A 19,083-nucleotide genomic window follows, 5' to 3' on the forward strand; every position below is an offset into this window, starting at 1 on the left:
ACAAACAGGTGGCACAATGGTAAAGAATCCGTCTGCTAGCGCAGGAGATGCAAGAAATGCAGGTTCAATCCCTGGGTCAGAAAGATCCCCTGGAGTCGGAAATGGCAACCCACTCCAGTATTCTTGCCTGGAAAATTCCATGGAGAGAGGAGCCTGGCAGGCTACAAACCATGGGGTCACAATGAGCCAGACACAACTGAGCGACTGAGCACACTCACACAGAGATTGGAGACTGAAAAAGCATGCTTGTCATATTATCCTTCTCAACTTTCCCTGGGTCTGGATCAGCTTTCCCTAAACAGTTTTTAATTAGTCCTAGAAAACAGTCAACAACACAACACTATAAATCAATAAAAAATTAATATAAAAATAAAGAGTACCTATAAATTGTTTTTAGGGCTTCCCTTGTAGCTCAGTCAGTAAGGAATCTGCCTGCAGTGCAGGAGACCCGGGTTCGATCCCTGGGTTGGGAAGATCCCCTGGCGAAGGAAATGGCAACCCACTCCAGTATCCTTGCCTGGAGAATCTCATGGACAGAAGAGCCTGGTGGGCTGCAGCCCATGGGGTTGCAAAGAGTCGGGCACGACTGAGCGACTAACACTTACTTATAAATTGTTTTTAAAAAAAGCAATCAAACGGAGATTGAGTTCTTTGATGAGATTTAAAAATCAAGATGTTTTGTGTTAACATTCAATCTGTATGATATTAAATCCTTTCCAAGAAATAGCAGGTAATGATTTTACTTTTGTTTTGGAGTTCTTGCTCCCAGATTCATGCCCTGAATATAAGATATTACAAGAGAACCTTTTCTGAAGGATCTTAGTTCTCACTTGCTTAAAAGCTTTCCATGTCTTCTGATTTTAGTTTAAAAACTCTTTGCCAAGGCTCACAGAGCCTTCCTCTCACCAGTCCTGTACACAGCTCCACTCTGTGTATCATGTAAAATTACTTGCAAATTCTAAAATAAGCCTTACTCTCACACTTTTTGGGCCTGCCTTCTACCCCCACAATGGTCCCTCAGTTGTTTAGCTGGCCAGTTCCATTCAACTCAACCTGAAATGTCAATTTGTATCTCCTTAGTTCAGTTCAGTTCAGTGGCTGAGTCATGTCCAACTCTTTGTGACCCCATGAATCACAGCACGCCAGGCCTCCCTGTCCATCATCAACTCCTGGAGTTCACCCAAACTCACATCCATCAATTCGGTGATGCCATTCAGTCATATCATCCTCTGCCATCCCCTTCTCCTCCTGCCCCCAATTCCTGCCGGCATCAGAGTCTTTTCCAATGAGTCAACTCTTCGCATGAGGTGGCCAAAGTATTAGAGTTTCAGCTTCAGCATCAGTCCTTCCAATGACACCCAGGACTTATCTCCTTTAGGATGGACTGGTTGGATCTCCATGCAGTCCAAGGGACTCTCAAGAGTCTTCTCCAACACCACAGTTCAAAAGCATCAATTCTTTGGCGTTCAGCTTTCTTCATTGTCCAACTCTCACGTCCATACATGACCACAGGAAAAACCATAGCCTTGACTAGACGGACCTTTGTTGGCGAAGTAATGTCTCTGCTTTTGAATATGCTATCTAGGTTGGTCATAACTTTCCTTTCAAGGCTTAAGCATCTTTTAATTTCATGGCTGCAATCACCATCTGCAGTGATTTTGGAGCTCAAAAAAATAAAGTCTGACACTGTTTCCATTGTTCCCCCATCTATTTCCCATCAAGTGATGGGACCAGATGCCATGATCTTAGTTTTCTGAATGTTGAGCTTTAAGCCAATTTTTTCACTCTCCTCTTTCACTTTCATCAAGAGGCTTTTTAGCTCCTCTTCACTTTCTGCTATAAGGTTGGTGTCATCTGCATATCTGAGGTTATTGATATTTCTCCCGGCAATCTTGATTTCAGCTTGTGCTCCTTCCAGCCCAGTGTTTCTCATGATGTACTCTGCATAGAAGTTAAATAAACAGGGTAACAATATACAGCCTTGACATACTCCTTTTCCTATTTGGAACCAATCTGTTGTTCTATGTCCAGTTCTAACTGTTGTATCTCCTTATTGTGGGTCAATTCTCCAAATCATCTTACCCAGACTGAATGAAAATTAGGGGCTAGTGTTATCACCAGTATTGGAGAAGGAAATGGCAACCCACTCCAGTGTTGTTGCCTGGAGAATCTCAGGGACGGGGGAGCCTGGTGGGTTGCCATCTATGGGGTCGCACAGAGTCGGACACGACTGAAGTGACTTAGCAGCAGCAGTTATCACCAGTAACTGTAGCCCAGCAGGTGGTCAAGAGCTCAATTCTGCAGTTACACAGCAGGATTTAAACTATCCTTTAGCTACTTAATAGCTGAGCCCACTTAAAGTATTTATTGACCATCCTGTACCTCAGTTTCTTCATCTATAAGATGGATATTAATTGCACCATACTCAAAGATTACTATAAAGATTAAATGCAACAGTATAAGTAAAAACCTTAGCACAGTACCTGAATCATTGTAAGTTATTCATAAATGTTAACCAATAATTACCAATTAGTAACACTCCAATGTTTTGGCATATTTATTGTCACCTCTCTCACTAAACTGTAAGCAATTTGAGGTCAGAAACCAATCTTTTGTCTCTATTCTTCCTTGAGCTTTGCACACAATAGGCACTTCATAAATGTCTGTTAGATGAGAGTGAAAATTAAAGACCACAAAACTGATTGATAAATGAACAACATGCTCATGCTTAAATATACCCATTATTTAATTATTGTGTTAAGCATGTCTAGAACTCAAAGGAGGATTCACCTGTTGGAAGTTTGACTTGTGACACTGAGCATATCCATACATGGAAGTATGAGGAAGTGACCTCTATTAAAATAGTATAAATTCATCTGAAGCTGAAGATAACAACTTCAGGATTAGAAGGATTAGAGCTCCTGGGTAAAAAGAAATCATTATAAACCTGGTGCTCAGTTCTTTTACCCTCTTTCCAACTCCATGTGAGAATGTTTCTGCTGCAACCAACCAGATTGTATGGCCCTAAAAAAAATCCTACTTCCTTTTGTAAACTCTACCTTAGATGTGGACTGAAATCTCCTTCCCTGTACACTGTCACAATAGCTGTCCAAAACTGCGGAGAACATAAAAATTAACAAAGTTTCTCAAGTACAAGTGTCTGATGGCAAGATTAAGAAGTCCTAACGTCCTGGTGCCCTTGCACCATCCCATAGAAACTATGGTCAATTGGTTCATTTGTTCAGTATCTGCTCTAATTTCCATCTATGCTGCATAAGCAGCTACTACTTGGACGTGTTACTTCTACAAAATTATGCTTAAAATCAGTACTGGGAGGCCCAATCTGGAGCCCACTATTCTAGCCTAACCACAGTTTTTTGAAAACCCAAGTCCTAGTATTAAATTCTTTTCTGTTTAAAATAACTAGAGTAATAGTGGTACAATCCCCTTTGCACCTTTTCTTGCAGCTTGGTCACTGTGCTCATCTTATTCTCTGGCCAACATCTTCCCTTTTCCTGGCTCCCCATCCTTCTCACTCCAGCCCTACCCGCACTGTACTAGAAAATGATTTAATGATGTTTCCTTTCTTAAGACAAGAGTTAGAGTTCATGGCCATACCTCTTGCTTCTCAATTTCCTCAAGGTTATAAACCACCCCAAAGTTTCCATTTCTCATTAGGAAGGACACTGTTCTTTGCAAATGATTTATAGACATTCACTGAGCCCCAGTGAATAATTTACCCCAGTGAAAACTTCTGCATCCATTCTCTTTGGGAAAAATATCTCCTTTTTTCCCAGAGTCAAATAGTTTCACTCACTACAAATCCCTCATACAGCACCCCAAGAACACAAACTCAGTAACAGACAATGAGAATTAACACACATAAAATCACATGATGGACACAGGAAGAGAGCCCCAGCTTTCATAGTTTACAGTGTGTTTACTCGTAAACACTAAAAACAAGGGCCTTTTGCGTCCTCCTTATGTTCCACCCCTCTCACTCCCTTCTTAATTAGGTTCACCTTCTCAGGCTAAGATCATATTTTGATCTTATTAAACAGTTACACAACCAGGTTGTAAGCACTTTGAGATCAAGAACTGCCTTACACATTTTTCCATCCTCAGCACCTTGTATGACATTGGGCCTAGCCCAAGTAACCATGCATTCTAGCAACTATTTTGTGATACTAACTGAATGTCTTTTAATTCTATTATATTCTCTTTTTATTGAAGTGTAGTAGATGTAATTCAATTTCATTCTGACACTAACTGACTAAAATTAGCACAGACAACTCCACAGGTTAAGGGCTCAGTCCTATAAGACTGCCCCTACTTCAGAGGCCAGCCACAGGTCTCTGGTGTCCCCAGGCTATTTGCATTTCTTCTCAGCCGACTACAAATTTGAGGGCTATCACAAAGGAGTTCGTCAAGGCTGTATATTGTCACCCTGTTTATTTAACTTATATGCAGAGTACATCATGAGAAACGCTGGACTGGAAGAAACACAAACTGGAATCAAGATTGCCAGGAGAAATATCAATAACCTCAGATATGCAGATGACACCACCCTCATGGCAGAAAGTGAAGAGGAACTCAAAAGCCTCTTGATGAAAGTGAAAGTGGTGAGTGAAAAAGTTGGCTTAAAGCTCAACATTCAGAAAACGAAGATCATGGCATCCGGTCCCACCACTTCATGGGAAATAGATGGGGAAACTGTGGAAACAGTATCAGACTTTATTTTTCTGGGTTCCAAAATCACTACAGATGATGACTGCAGCCATGAAATTAAAAGACGCTTACTCCTTGGAAGGAAAGTTATGACCAACCTAGATAGCATATTCAAAAGCAGAGACATGACTTTGCCAACAAAGGTTCATCTAGTCAAGGCTATGGTTTTTCCAGTGGTCATGTATGGATGTGAGAGTTGGACTGTGAAGAAGGCTGAGTGCCAAAGAATTGATGCTTTTGAACTGTGGTGTTGGAGAAGACTCTTGAGAGTCCCTTGGACTGCAAGGAGATCCAACCGGTCCATTCTGAAGGAGACCAGCCCTGGGATTTCTTTGGAAGGAATGATGCTAAAGCTGAAACTCCAGTACTTTGGCCACCTCATGCGAAGAGTTGACTCATTGGAAAAGACTCTGATGCTGGGAGGGATTGGGGGCAGGAGGATAAGGGACGACAGAGGATGAGATGGCTGGATGGCATCACTGACTTGATGGACGTGAGTCTGAGTGAACCCCGGGAGTTGGTGATGGACAGGGAGGCCTGGCATGCTGAGATTCATGGGGTTGCAAAGAGTCGGACACGACTGAGCAACTGATCTGATCTGATCACACCACTTAGGTTTCACAATTCACCAGAATGACTTACAAAACTGACTGAAAGCACTCCACATACAATTACCTTTTTATTATAACAGTTATAACTTAAGAACTGTCAAATGGAAGAGGCAAAAAGGTCTGGGGAAGTGAGGTACAGAGCTTCCACCTCTGTGGACTCAAAGGTGTGCCGCCCTCCCAGTACATTGATCAATATGTTCGTAAGTTTGGAAGCTCCCTGAGTCTCATTTTTCAGAGTTTTTATTGAGGTTTCACTAGGTGGATATGAGTGATTAAATCTCTGGTCACATGTTGGAATTCAGTCTTCAGTCCCTGTTTTGTCTGTGGAGTTTGGCTGGGTGGGGATAGGCAGTACTATAAGTTCCAATTCTCTAATTTCTATCATGGTCAGCCCCTCACTGGAAATGATCTAGGGGCCCACCATGATCACTTTGTTAGCGTAAACTCAAGTATGGTGGAAAGGGGCTTCTAATGAATAAAAATGGATGTTAGTACCAGGAAAATTCCAAGTGCTTAAAGCTCTGTGCTAGGAACCAGGGACAAAGACTAGACATATTCTTTATTATATCACACCATCTGAGACACATTTGCCAAACTGAGCTGAGTTAGCTGCTTCCAGCTTCCTGTTAGTCATTTTGTAAAAATTAAATGAAAGGGTCTTCAATTCTTGGATCAAAATTCTCCCACTGGAAGTAATAATCTTTAAGCTCTTTCTTGAAAATTTAAAACACAGTTTAAATAATCCCCAGTTAAAAGCCTCAATTTAAGTCTTTTTTTAACTACAGATGATAGGAAATGAATTCTGCCACCCCAGATGGGCATTTGAGGCATTAGTATATTAACTACTAACATTTTTATATCACCTTTGAAGTTGCTGTTGTGGGGATATCAGATACATTTATGACCCAGTGTCTGGGTGAATATACTTTCCTGCCAGTCAGAGTCAAGCACATTGAGCTTCATCAAGGTGTGTGGTCAGTAGAATAAAGCATTTCTTTGGGCACTGAACCAGTTTTGTTTTTAACTATGAAAATGGAGTATGAGAATAGAGCTGTATAGTTACAATGCTTCACAGCTTATATTACTTTGATTAGAAGAAATACATGCTACAGGGAAGATTTGGTTAGTATGGAAGAAAAGTACTAGCTATATAGGTAGGTGGATATTTATATTTACATATACATATACATTGGGCTTCCCAGGTGGCACTAGTGACAAAGAACCTGCCTCCTGATACAGGAGATGCAGGAGACGTGAGTTTGATCCATGGGTTGGGAATACGCCCTGGAGGAGGACATGGCAATCCACTCCAGTATTCTTACCTGGAGAATCCCATGGACAGAGGAGCCTGGCAGGCTAGAGTTCATGGGGTCTCAAAGAGTCGGACACGACTTAGCATGCACGTAGCACATACACATCTATAAATGCATGTACTTGAATATATAGGGAATTCGTGAACTTTTTTCTGCAAAGGGATAAGTAGTAATTATTTTAAGCCTTAAAGGCCATATAGTCTCTTGTCACAGTTACTCAACTCTGCCATTACAACAGGAAAGCATCTATCAGTTCAGTTCAGTTCAGTAGCTCAGTCATGTCCGACTCTTTGTGACCCCATGAATCGCAGCACGCCAGGCCTCCCTGTCCATCACCAACTCCTGCAGTTTACTCAAACTCATGTCCATTGAGTCGGTGGTGCCATCCAACCATCTCATCCTCTGTCGTCCCCTTCTCCTCCTGCCCTCAGTCTTTCCCAGCATCAGGGTCTTTTCAAATGAGTCATAATACATAAAGGAATGGTCATGGCTGTGTTCAAATATAGCTTTCTTTATGGACACTGAAATTTGAGTTTTATGAAATTTTCATGTCACAAAATAATATTCTGCATTTCATTTTTTCAACTATTTAAAAATGTGAAAATCATATTTGCTCTCAGACTGTGCAAAAATAAGCAGCAGCTGTAGGATTCTGGTCCTTGTAGACAATAAATGTTAATTTAGTGATGATATCTCTTTTCTCAGATTGCATGATCTGAGTGAACCTGCATCAGCCTGGGACTCCTAACAGGTGAGTTATTTGAATTCCATTGTATGTTAAAAGATCCTCATAAATAATATTACCCCTCGATCTCTCTATCCCACTCTCACACCCTGCACCCCTCTCTCCCTTCTCTGTCTCTATCTCATTCTTGAAAGACAAGATGGGTTTAATGGCAAATGTGCCCCAAATACTTCCAGCATTAACTATTCATGCTATTAATACCAAGGTAACATAGCTGATGATAGCTTTTTTCATTGATTCATAATTCATGTCCCTGTTAAAGGGTATCTGATCCAATGATTTTTATGTATTTCATTCTGAATATGCTAATCTTGTCAGACTACATAAAAAGAAAACCATAACTTATTTCTTTCTTTACTGAGGAATTAAAGGAGAAAATGCCTCTGCTGGGGGTGGATGGGAAATCCCAAGGCCTAGAAAATGCCTCTGAGTCTGAACGATCAACTCCTGTTCAAGTCAAAATCAGACTGCCTCTTAGAAAATCCTGCTCAAGTCAGTGATGGCTGTCCTATGGCATCATGGTAATATTTCTTATGTACTAGTTTCACAGAGTTTCAAGAGACAGCTTTCTTTTACAAATATACTTCAGGAAGTGGTTGTATTTTTTAAAGCAATTTTTAAAACTCTGTTTAAATGAACAGGTTCATCAACTGGAAAGCCCACAGGAAGGTGGGGGTGGGGAAAGGGGTAGAGCTTTTTTTCATTGTTATTAAAGTAGGAGAAATAATATCTGAGGCCTGAGGCACAATTTGTGAAGAGCATGATCCACGGGACTCCTGTTCAAGGTAGGCGGCTGCTGAGACACTTCAAAAGATCATCTTTATCGCTGAACAGTTGCCTGACCCAGTTTCCTGGTCAGCAACATGCTTTTGTAGAAACTTCAGGAACTGATGAAAAAGCTCAGCCAAGTTAGCATGTGTACTTTCATCTGGGGCTATCGGGAGAGGAAATATGAAAAGGTTTCCAGGTCCCTTGGATTTAGCACTGCCAGGTATACTGACATAGAAGCAAAGAATAAAACAAAAGATAGGAGCATGTTTTAAAAGGCAGTGTCTGACTTCTTGGCAAATGTGCTTGCTATTAGGATTCATAGAACACAGAGGTCTTTCTGTATTCGTAGTCTTTTGCCTATAAAAATATTTTTATATCATAATAAAATCCTACTGTAAAGTACATTTTGACCATTGACTAAGGATTCACTGCCTTGATATGAAAAGATATTCTTCCACCCAGTCTTATGTCCCCTTGCCAAAGAATTCTTAGTGCATAAGCATCTAAACAATATTTAATTTGGAATTCCATTATGTATCATAAAACTAACATAAAGAGCAACAATGTATGTTTTAATAATTTTGAAAGGGAAAACACATTTTCACAAATGGCCCTATGTTAAGTTCCATTCACTGAATGCTGGAAAATATGACATCTTTAAGCAAAGGCTCATTAGCTTTTTATTTTAAGCATCTGTGTACTTACATTTATCAGTAAAAAGAATCTTTCAAAAGAGCTATTCAATTTTGTAATTTCCTTATCCAGTTTTTTTCCTTCTTTAGGTTCATTTTGGAGAATTTCATCTGAATTCATTTTAGGCCACTTGTATTACTTTCCTATGACTGCTATAGCAAAGTACCAAAACCAAAGTGTTTTAAACCAACAGAAATCTATAGTTTCACAGTCCCAGAGGCTAGAAATCTGAAATCAAACCAACCATAGGGCCAAGCTCTCACTGATGGTTCTAGGGTAGAATCTCCCCTCCCTCATGAACCACCCCACCCCATTCCACCCATCTAGTTTGACACAGAGCACCAGGCTGGGCTCCCTATGTTATATAGCACCTTCCCACTAGTTATCTGTTTTACACATGAAAGTGTATATATGTCAGTGCTACTTTCTCAATTCTCCCTAGGCTCTCTTTCCCATGATGTGTTCACAAGTCTGTTCTCTACATTTGCATCTCCAATTCTTCTCTGTAAATTAGTTCCTCGTACTGTTTTTCTAGATTTCATAAATATATGTATTGATATACAACAGTTGTTTTTCTCTTTCTGACTTACTTCAATATGTATAACAGGCTCTAGGTTCATCCACCCCAATACAACTGATTCAAATGTGTTCTCTTTTATGTCTGAGTAATATTCCACTGGAAGTGAGAAATAGATTTAAGGGACGAGATCTGACAGACACAGTGCCTGATGAACTATGGACAAAGGTTCATGACACATTGTACAGGAAATAAGGACCAAGATCATCCCCAAGAAAAAGAAATGCAAAAAAGCAAAATGGCTGTCTGGGGAGACCTTACAAATAGCTGTGTAAAGAAGAGAAGCGAAAAATAAAGGAAAGATATACCCATCTAAATGCAGAGTTCCAAAGAATGGCAAGGAGAGATAAAAAAGCCTTCTCAGTGATCAGTGCAAAAAAATAGATGAAAACAGTAGAATGGGAAAGACTAGAGATCTCTTCAAGAAAATTAGAGATACCAAGGGAACATGTCATGCAAAGATGGGCTCGATAAAGGACAGAAATGTTATGGACCTGAGAGAAGCAGAAGATATTAAGAAGAGGTGGCAAGAATACACAGAAGAACTGTACAAAAAAGATGTTCACGACTCAGATAATCACAATGGTGTGATCACTCACCTAGACCCAGATATCCTGGAATGTGAAATCAAGTGGGCCTTAGGAAGCATCACTACGAACAAACCTAGTGAAGGTGATGGAATTCCAGCTGAGCTATTTCAAATCCTAAAAGATGATGCTGTCAAAGTGCTGCACTCGTTATGCCAGCAAATTTGGAAAACTCAGCAGTGGCCACAGGACTGGAAAAGGTCGGTTTTCATTCCAATCCCAAAGAAAGGCAATGCCAAAGAATGCTCAAACTACCACACAGTTGCACTCATCTCACACGCTAGTAAAGTAATGCTCAAAATTCCCCAAGCCAGGCTTCAGCAATACGTGAACCATGAACTTCCAGATGTTCAATCTGGTTTTAGAAAAGGCAGAGGAACCACAGATCAAATTTCCAACATCTTTTGGATCATTGAAAAAGCAAAAGAGTTCCAGAAAAGCATCTACTTCTGCTTTATTGACTGTGCCAAAGCCTTTGACTGTGTTGATCATAACAAACTGTGGAAAATTCCGAAAGAGATGGGAATACCAGACCACCTGACCTGCCTCTTGAGAAATCTGTATGCAAGTCAGGAAGCAACAGTTAGAACTGGACATGGAACAACAGGCTGGTTCCAAATTGGGAAAGGAGTACGTCAAGGCTGTATATTGTCACCCTGCTTATTTAACTTATATGCAGAGTACATCATAAGAAATGCTGGGCTGGATGAAGCACAAGCTAGAATCAAGATTGCTGGGAGAAATATCAATAACCTCAGATATGCAGATGACACCACTCTCATGGCAGAAAGTGAAGAAGAACTAAAGAGCCTCTTGATGAAAGTGAAAGAAGAGAGTGAAAAAGTAGCTTAAGGCTCAACATTCAGAAAACAAAGATCATGGCATCCAGTCCCATCACTTCATGTCAAATAGATGGGCAAACAGTGGAAACAGTGGCTGACTTTATTTTTGGGGGCTCCAAAATCACTGCAAATGGTGACTGCAGCCATGAAATTAAAAGACACTTACTCCTTGGAAGGAAAGTTATGACCAAACTCAATAGCATGTTAAAGAGCAGAGACATTGCTTTGCCAACAAAGGTCCTTCTACTCAAGGCTATGGTTTTTCCACTAGTCATGTATGGATGTGAGAGTTGAACTATAAATAAAGCTGTGCACTGAAGAATTGATGCTTTTGAACTATGGTGTTGGAGAAGACTCTTGGGAGTCCCTTGGACTGCAAGGAAATCCAGCCAGTCCATCCTGAAGGAGATCAGTCCTGAGTGTTCATTGGAAGGACTGATGTTGATGCTGAAACTCCAATACTTTGGCCACGTGATGTGAAGAGCTGACTCATTGGAAAAGACTGATGCTGGGAAATATTGAAGGCAGGAGGAGAAGTGTACAATAGAGAATGAGATGGTTGGATGGCATCACCGAATCAATGAACATGATTTTGGGTAAACTCCAGGAGTTGATGATGGACAGGGAGGCCTGGCATGCTGCAGCCCATGGGGTCACAGAGAGTTGGACACAACAGAGCAACTGAACTGAATATTCCATTGTGTTTATATATATCACAGCTTCTCTATCCGTTCATTGGTCAGTGGACATCTAGGTTGCTTCCATGACTTAGCTTTTGTAAACAGTGTCTCAATGAACACTGGGGCACATGTGTCTTTTGAATTTCGGTTTTCTCAGAGTATATGCCCAGAAGTGGGATTGTTGGGTTATATGGTAGTTTGTTAAGCAGTCTCCAGGAGGCAGTCCTAAGATGGTGGAGGAATAGGACAGGGAGACCACCTTCTCCCCCACAAATTCATCAAACGAACATTTGAACACTGAGCAAATTCTACAAAACAACTTCTGAATGCTGGCAGAGGACATCAGGCACCCAGAAGGCAGCCCATTGTCTTCGAAAAGAGGTAGGACAAAATATAAAAGATAAAAAGAGAGACAAAAGAGGTAGGGATGGAGATCCATCCCAGGAAGGGAGTCTTAAAAGAGTAGAAGTTTCCAAACACCAGGAAACACTCTCACTGGTGGGTCTGTGGGGAGTTTTGGAATCTCAGAGGGCAACATAACCAGGAGGATGGATGGATAAATAAATAAATAAAACCCACAGATTACATGCCTAACAGCAACTCCCAGCACTTGCAACCACCACCAGCAAGCAGGGGCTGAAAAGGGAGGTGCGGGCTGCATTGCTTAGGATAAGGACCAGGCCCGAATGCCCTGAGGGCAATCTGAGGGAACTAACTTGAGAGAACAACCAAACTGTGGGATAGTCAGAGAGAGGGAGGGAAAAGAAAAGAGAGAGAGAGAGAACTATCCCACAAAAAGCCCTAAACTAAGGCACTGCCAGGCCCACTCACAGAACAAAGTACTGAGCGAATACCAGAGGAGAGCTAGCAGGCTGCGGACAGGTCCATCCCCTGCTGGAGGTGGGCAGGCAGGGGGCAGCCAGAGCCAGAAAGGGGTAATCTCGGCCCCAGAGAGGTATCCTCTACCAAACTGCAAGCAGGCTCTGTTGCTAACCAAGACTTGTAGGGATTCTGGATGGTTGACATCTGCCGGGAGGGTTGCAGCCAGAGATCAGTTCCCCAGAAGAGACACATGGCATGCCTGAGACAAAGCTCTCACTGCTCACCCAGAAAACCGAGCAGCTGGGACGGGGGAGGTGGTAAGACGCACCCCCAAACTGGGGAAGACTGCGCTCGCCAAGCACCTGGTCACCTGAGCTGCTCAGACCTGGGAAGGTCACAAAATGCAGGCCCAACTGAGTCTGCACCTTTGTGGAGTATCAGAGAACCTGAGCGGCTTAGATTTGGGAAGTGCACGCCATCTAGGGCCCACCTCAGACAGTTCCCCAGAAGAGCAACCTAGAGCCTGAGAAGTGTAGAACATGAAAGCACACACACCGTGAGCGGGGCAAACCCAGTGTAGCCGAGACACTGTGAGCACTCCCCACTCATGCCAGTGATATTTGTTTGCAGTGTTCCTCCCTCCCCACTGCAGGACTGAACAAGGGAGCCTAAATAAGTATCCACCACCGCCCTCTTGTGTCAGGGCGGAAATTAGACACTGAAGAGACCAGCAAACTGAAGAAGCTAAAATAAACAGAGGGAACCACTTTGGAAGTGACAGGTGCAACAGATGAAAACCCTGTAGTTAGCAATGACTACATTGGAATGGGCCTATAGATCTTGAGAAGTATAAGCCGGATCAAGGAACTGTCTGAAACTGAACTGACCACACACTGTCCGCAAGAGCTCCAGAGAAATTCCTAGATATATTTTCACTATTATCATTTTTTAAATTAAATTCTTTTTTATTTTTAAGTCCTCTATTACTCCTTTAATTTTCATTTTTATAACCTACTATTACCTTGCAAAAAAAAGACCCTATTTTTAAAGCAAACTTCATATATATTTTTTATAATTTTTGTGGCTTTGTTTTGCTTTTTTAATATTGTATTTTTGAGAGTCTAACCTCTACTCTAGTCAAGGCTATGGTTTTTCCAGTAGTCATGTATAGATGTGAGAGTTGGACTGTGAAGAAAGCTGAGCACCGAAGAATTGATGCTTTTGAACTGTGGTGTTGGAGAAGACTCTTGAGAGTCCCTTGGACTGCATGGAGATCCAACCAGTCTATTCTAAAGGAGATCAGCCCTGGGATTTCTTTGGAAGGAATGATTCTAAAGCTGAGACTCCAGTACTTTGGCCACCTCATGCAAAGAGTTGACTCATTGGAAAAGACTCTGATGCTGGGAGGGATTGGGGGCAGGAGGAGAAGGGGACGACAGAAGATGAGATGGCTGGATGGCATCACCAACTTGATGGACATGAGTTTGAGTGAACTCCTGGAGATGGTGATGGACAGGGATGAACTCCAGGGAGATGGTGATGGACAGGCGTGTTGCAATTCATGGGGTTGCAAAGAGTCAGACATGACTGAGTGAACTTAACTGAACCTCTACACTAGATTTTTAATCTTTGCTTTTTGGTATTTGTTACCAAATTTTGTACCTTTAAGAACCCAATCTTCAGTACATTTTTACTTGGGAGTGTGATTACTGGCTTGATTGCTCTTTCCCCCTTTTGACTCTCCTTTTCCTCCACCAGGTCACCTCTATCTCCTCCCTCCCCCTTCTTTGTCTACCCAACTCTGTAGAATCTCTTTGTTTGTTCCATGCTGTGGAGAACACTTAGGGAACTGATTACTGGCTAGATATGTCTCTCTCCTTTTGATTCCCACTTTTCTCCTCCTGGTCACCTCTGTCTCCTTCCTCCCTCTTATCTTCTCTGTGTAACTCTGTGAACATCTCTGAGGGGTCCAGACTGTGGAATGCACATAAGGAAGTGATTACTGGCTAGCTTGCTCTCTCCTCTTTTGATTCCCCCTCTTCTCCTGGTCACCTCTATCTCCCTGCTCCCTCTTCTGTTCTCTATGTAACTCTGTGAACCTTTCTGGGTGTCCCTCACTTGGAGAAACTTTTCATCATTAACCTAGATGTTTTATCATCAGTGCTAAATAGATAGAGAAGTCTTGAAGCTACTGTAAGAATAAGACTGAAAACTAGAGGCAGGAGGCTTAAGTCAAAAACCTGAGAACACCAGAGAACTCCTGACTCCAGGGAATATTAATCAATAAGAGTTCATCCAAAAGTCTCCATACCTATACTGAAACCAAACACCACCCAAGAGCCAACAAGTTCCAGAGCAAGACATACCACACAAATTCTCCAGCAGCACAGGGACATAGCCCTCAGCATCAATATACAGGCTGCCCAAAGTCACACCAAACCCCATAGACATCTCAAAACTCACTACTGGACACTTCATTGCACTCCAGAGAGAAGAAATCCAGCTCCACCCACCAAAACACCGACACAAGCTTCCCTAACCAGGAAACATTGACAAGCCACCCATTTAACCCCACCCACATTGAGGAACCTCCACAATAAAGAGGAGCCACAAACTACCAGAATACGGAAAGGCCACCCCAAACACAGCAATCTAAACAAGATGAAAAGACAGAGAAATACTCAGCAGGTAAAGGAATAGGATAAATGCCCACCAAACCAAACAAAAGAGTAAGAGACAGGGAGTCTACCTGAAAAAGAATTCAGAATAATGATAGTAAAAATGATCCAAAATCTTGAAAACAAAATGGAGTTACAGATAAATAGCTTGGGGACAAGGATTGAGAAGACGTAAGAAAGGTTTAACAAGGACCTAGAAGAAATAAAAAAGAGTCAATATATAATGAATAATGCAATAAATGAGATCAAAAACACTCTGAAGGGAACCAACAGTAGAATAATGGAGGCAGAAGATAGGAGAAGTGAGGTAGAAGATAGAATGGTAGAAATAAATGAAGCAGAAAGAAAAAAGAAAAAAAGAATTAAAAGAAATGAGGACCTCAGAGACCTCTCAGACAATGTTAAATGCCCCAACATTCAAATCATAGGAGTCCCAGAAGAAGAAGACAAAAAGAAATACCATGAAAAAATACTTGAGGAGAGAAAAGTTGAAAACTTCCCTAAAATAGGGAAGGAAATAGTCACCCAAGTCCAAGAAACCCAGAGAGTCCCAAAGAGGATAAACCCAAGGCAAAACACCCAAAGACACATATTAATCAAATTAAAAAAGATCAAACACAAAGAACAAATATTAAAAGCAGCAAGGGAAAAACAACATATAACATACAAGGGGATTCCCATAAGAGCTGATCTTTCAATAGAAACTCTTTGGGCCAGAAGGGAATGGCAGGACATACTTAAAGTGATGAAAGAGAAAAACTTACAACCCAGATTACTGTACCCAGCAAAGATCTCATTCAAATATGAAGGAGAAATCAAAAACTTTACAGACAAGCAAAAGCTGAGAGAATTCAACACCACTAAACCAGCTCTCCAACAAATGCTAAAGGATCTTCTCTAGACAGGAAACACAGAAAGGGTGTATAAACTCGAACCCTAAACAACAAAGTAAATGGCAATGGGATCATACTTACCAATAATTGCCTTAAATGTAAATGAATGCCCCAACCAAAAGACAAAGACCGGCTGAATGGATACGAAAACAAGACCCCTATATATGTTGTCTACAAGAGACCCACCTCAAAACAGGGGACACATACAGACTGAAAGTGAAGGGCTGGAAAAAGATTTCCCAAACACATAGAGACCAAAAGAAAGCAGGAGTAGCAATACTCGTATCAGATAAAATAGACTTTAAAATAAAGGCTGTGAAAAGAAACAAAGAAGGTCACTACATAATGATCAAAGGATCAATCCAAGAAGAAGATATAACAATTATAAATATATATGCACCCAACATAGGAGTACCGCTGTATGTAAGACAAATGCTAATAAGTATGAAAGGGGAAATTAACAATAACACAATAATAGTGGGAGACTTTAATACCCCATTCACCTATGGATAGATCAACTAAACAGAAAATTAACAAGGAAACACATACTTTAAACTATACAATAGACCAGTTAGACCTAATTGATATATATAGGACATTTCACCCCAAAACAATGAATTTCACCTTTTTCTCAAGTGCACACGGAACCTTCTCCAGGATAGATCACATCCTGGGCCATAAATCTAGCCTTGGTAAAGTCAAAAAAATTGAAATCATTCCAAGCATCTTTTCTGACCACAGTGCAGTAAAATTAGATCTCAATTACAGGAGAAAAACTATTAAACATTCCAACATATAGAGGCTGAACAACACGCTGCCGAATAACCAACAAATCAAAGAAGAAATCAGAAAAGAAATCAAAATTTGCATAGAAATGAATGAAAATGAAAACAAAACAACCCAAAACCTGTGAGACACTGTAAAAGCAGTCCTAAGGGGAAAGTTCATAGCAATACAGGCATACTTCAAGAAACAAGAAAAAAGTCAAATAAATAACCTAACTCTACACCTAAAGCAACTAGTAAAGGAAGAAATCAAGAACCCCAGGGTTAGTAGAAGGAAAGAAATCTTAAAAATTAAGGCAGAAATAAATGCAAAAGAAACAGAAGAGACCATAGCAAAAATCAACAAAGCCAAAAGCTGGTTCTTTGAAGGGATAAATAAAATTGAAAAACCATTAGCCAGACTCATCAAGAAACAAAGGGAGAAAAATCAAATCAATGAAATTAGTAATGAAAATGGAGAGATCACAACAGATAACACAGAAATACAAAGGATCATGAGACTACTATCAGCAATTATATGCCAATAAAATGGACAAGGTGGAAGAAATGGACAAATTCTTAGAAAAGTACAACCTACCAAAACTGGACCAGGAAGAAATAGAAAATCTTAACAGACCCATCACAAGCATGGAAATTGAAACTGTAATCATAAATCTTCCAGCAAACAAAAGCCCAGGTCTAGACAGCTTCACAGATGAATTCTACCAAAAAGGAGAAGAGCTGACATCTATCCTACTCAAACTCTTCCAGAAAATTGCAGAGGAAGGTAAACTTCCAAACTCATTCTATGAGGCCACCATCAGCCTAATACCAAAAGCTGAAAAAGATGCCACAAAAAAAGAAAACTACAGGCCAATATCACTGATGAACATAGATGCAAAAATCCTCAACAAAATGCTAATAATCAGAATCCAACAACACATTTAAAAGATCATACACCATGACCAAGTAGGCTTTATCCAGGGATGCAAGGATTCTTCAATATCCGCAAATCAATCAATGTAATATATCACATTAACAAATTGAAAAATAAAAACCATATGATTATCTAAATAGATGCAGAGAAAGCCTTTGACAAAATTCAACATTCATTTATGATAAAAAACCCTCCCGAAAGCAGGACAAGAAGGAACATACCTAAACATAATAAAAGCTATATATGACAAACCCACAGCAAACATTATCCTCAAGGGTGAAAAATTGAAAGCATTTCCCCTAAAGTCAGGAACAAGACAAGGGTGCCCACTTTCACAATTACTATTCAACATAGTTTTGGAAGTTTTGTCCACAGCAATCAGAGCAGAAAAAGAAATAAAAGGAATCCAAATTGGAAAAGAAGAAGTAAAACTCTCACTGTTTGCAGATGACATGATCTTCTACATAGAAAACCCTGAAGACTCCACCAGAAAATTACCAGAACTAATCAATGAATATAGTAAAGTTGCAGGATATAAAATCAACACACAGAAATCCATTGCATTCCTATACACTAATAATGAGAAAACTGAAAGAGAAATTAAGGAAACAATTCCATTCACCATTGCAACAAAAAGAGTAAAATACTTAGGAATATATCTCCCTAAAGAAACAAAATACCTATATATAGGAAACTACAAAACACTTATGAAAGAAATCAAAGAGGACACTAATAGATGGAGAAATATACCATGTTCATGGATTGGAAGATTCAATATAGTGAAAATGAGTATACTACCCAAAGCAATTTATAGATTTAATGCAATCCCTATCAAACTACCAATGGTATTCTTCACAGAGCTAGAACAAATAAGTTCACAATTTGTATGGAAATACAAAAAACCTCGAATAGCCAAAGCTATCTTGAGAAAGAAGAATGGAACTGGAGGAATCAACCTGCCTGACTTCAGGCTCTACTACAAAGCCACAGTCATCAAGACAGTATGGTACTGGCACAAAGACAGAAATATAGATCAATGGAACAAAATAGAAAGCCCAGAGATAAATCCACACACTGTGATTCATGGGGTCGCAAAGAGTCAGACACGACTGAGTGACTGATCTGATCTGATCTGATGGACACCTTATCTTTGACAAAGGAGGCAAGAATATACAATGGATTAAAGACAATCTCTTTAACAAGTGGTGCTGGGAAAACTGGTCAACCACTTGTAAAAGAATGAACTAGAGCACTTTCTAACACCATACACAAAAATAAACTCAAAATGGATTAAAGATCTAAATGTAAGACCAGAAACTATAAAATTCCTAGAGGAGAACATAGGCAAAACACTCTCCGACATACATCACAGCAGGATCCTCTATGACCCACCTCCCAGAATATTGGAAATAAAAGCAAAAATAAACAAATGGGACCTAATT

Source organism: Bos taurus, chromosome 8 (assembly GCF_002263795.3).
Source record: "Bos taurus isolate L1 Dominette 01449 registration number 42190680 breed Hereford chromosome 8, ARS-UCD2.0, whole genome shotgun sequence".
Lineage (NCBI taxonomy): Eukaryota > Metazoa > Chordata > Mammalia > Artiodactyla > Bovidae > Bos > Bos taurus.